This window comes from Onychomys torridus, chromosome 23 (genome assembly GCF_903995425.1).
Source record: "Onychomys torridus chromosome 23, mOncTor1.1, whole genome shotgun sequence".
NCBI classification, from domain to species: domain Eukaryota; kingdom Metazoa; phylum Chordata; class Mammalia; order Rodentia; family Cricetidae; genus Onychomys; species Onychomys torridus.
The window spans coordinates 55,872,284-55,874,868 of NC_050465.1; the positions used below are offsets into that span (position 1 = coordinate 55,872,284).

General features: G+C 41.1%; 1 long non-coding RNA gene across 1 annotated transcript; it reads right to left on the minus strand.

Moving 5' to 3' along the window:
- Window positions 1-89: 89 nt before the first annotated feature.
- On the minus strand, window positions 90-2,274 carry LOC118573182. Its single transcript, XR_004943596.1, has 4 exons — window positions 2,086-2,274; window positions 1,022-1,083; window positions 563-691; window positions 90-347 (listed from the first exon to the last, which is right to left on the minus strand). It is a non-coding gene; the product is annotated as an uncharacterized LOC118573182 (long non-coding RNA).
- Window positions 2,275-2,585: the final 311 nt, after the last annotated feature.

The following is a 2,585-nucleotide window of genomic DNA, read 5'->3' on the forward strand; positions in this document are numbered from 1 at the left end:
GAATCAGCTGAGGAACTGGCGAGGTGAGGAAGCTGTGGCTTGTTCTGCTTCTCTGATCTTCCAGCGTTCACCAATACCTGGCTCTGAGTTTGTTTTTATTAATAAGAACTTTTAAGATTCATGCTACAGAGATGTAACATCCTATCTCTCCATAATTGTGAATGCTTGCAGGATCTTTAATGAGGACGCAACTTCTTCTGGTTTACAGTGGACTAGTTCCAGAACCTTCCAAACTGCTTTCTCCATCTTACTCAATTTCATATTATTGCCAACTTTCTGTTTCCAAACAGTTGGAGTGAGTCCAACCTGAATCAGCTTCCAGAGTCCTCAGTGGCCATCAGAAAAGCCTACATATGGGAATGGGACAGAGACTTACTTGTAGTAGTAAAATGCACAAGGAACAAATACCATGAAGGAAAATCAAACTGTAGTACATTCAAGATTGGAAAAACATATACACAAGACTTTTCAGATGTGTTAATGTGACTTTAGGGTCCTCAAGCTCCCTTGGGGAGGGGTATGAAATAAAAAGATATGCAAGTGTAATCGTTATAGAATTTACCTATTCATTGTCAGTCAGTCTGCAATAGCAGCACCAGTGGTTGATTAGCGCTTCATGAATGATGGATCTCTCGCTTCCAATATGCTAGCTTGCTTTTGACTGGCATTGTCAAGGACGTAATCAGAAGCTCTGAAACATATCCAGACAGTCAACCATGTCAAGAGAAGGAATGGAGGAGGCATACTTGTATGTTACCACATCTGCCAGTCACAATATTTGTTCATTCAGTATTGTAGGAAAGGCAGTGAAGATCTCCCAAAGAAGAGACTTTGTCCAGGGTGATGGAACTAAGAAGAAAACTCACTTTTTTTCTTCCTGCTACTAACATGTGAAACAACAAGCAAGTCTGTATTCTAAAACTATGAGAGAATTAAATTAATCAGAATTAATTTCCATGGCTTTAAATTAAAGGAATGTGTCTCACTGTTATCAGGGGCCTGAGTTAATTCAATTTAATACCTTGTTTTCTTTTCTTCACTACTCCAGGGTATGCATCTGTACTTTCTTCCCGTCTTGAGTACCTGGGCAGGCAATCAGGTCATAGTTTTCTGTCTTTGTGTCAAGCAGAAGGGGTTCAATAACTATTTACCAAATATATATATATATATATATATATATATATATATATATATATATATATATATAATTTACGAGAAAAATGTCTAATATCCAAGCATTGTTTATTTCCTTTCATTGTATACTGTATTCTTTGCTTTCTAGTTTCTACAGAAATCTTTTTTGTTGGTTTTTTTGTTTGTTTGTTTTTGTTTTTTGAGACAGGGTTTCTCTGTGTTTTGGTGCCTGTCCTGGATCTCCTCTGTAGACCAGGCTGGCCTTGAACTCACAGAGATCTGGCTCTGCCTCCCTAGAGTGCGTTCACCACCACAGCCCGGCTCCTGTAGAAATCTAATGTGATTGGCCAGGGTAGTTCCCTGTACCGCTAACCATGAACCTCATCTCTGTATATTTAAAGTTGTAAACACATTCTGAAGACACTATGATGAATGATCCTAATATATCTTTCTTAGAAATGTGAAAGGTGTTTAGAGGTAAGAAGGAAAAGTGAAACTCTTGATTCTGGTCAATAGGTATTGAGGGAGTAAAAAGAGATCGAACTATTAGAGAGGGAAAGGCGAGAAGCAGAAACAGCATCCAGGCAACAGAAAAATAGATCTTGCACAGATTGGGAGCCTAGACTGGAAATAGAAAGGTAGGTTTTTAATAGAATTGTAGCATTTTGGGTTCTTCTATAGAATTGTGAGTTCTTTTGTTGAATTGTATTAAAGAAGATTAAAAATGAAAACATAATTAAAAACAAAAATTAATAATATTAAAAACACTAATGTTAAAAATAGAGCTGTGTTCACAGCAAGGTGTGTTTATTTTGTGCCAAAGGTGTCACTTTTATTAAAAAGCTTTAGGTGTTCAACTTTGCTATTCCGTTTTTAGTAAAGAAGTCTTGTTGCAATCTTTAATTATTATCACTCTTCTCACCTGGGCTTGAAGGAAAAAGAACATTTTACCTATTTGCAAGACGGTGATCTTGATGTAAATTCTAGGCCGTTTTATAATATGGTATGAAAACCTCAAGTGATGGTCAATTTCACTTCGTTTGGGCTCTCAAATGGACTGTGGAGTCAATGACTTCATCTGTAGGTCTCAGGCTTGCTTCCCAAACCTGTTTTAAAAAGGGGGGGTCAATCATGGTAGAAAGCTGCACAAATTCTTTCTGACTTCGCCCTCCACTGGGGACAGTTTATTTCCCTGGTTATCCCCACCCCCCCCCCCCCCCACCCCGCCAATCGCCCGAATCGGTGCTTGGCCTCGACCGCCCCGCCTCCCGGGACCTCGGCTGCACCCCCAAAAAACCCGCGAACCCCGGGCGTCCACGCCCAGATCTGGTTTCTGAATCCGGAAGCCCGCGGGTGCAAATTCCCACCCCGCTCCGCAGCAGCTGCTGCCCCGCCCAGCCGCGCCTCCCGCTCTAGGCTGCAGCTTCACGGGGCCGGGGGCGGGGCGGGGC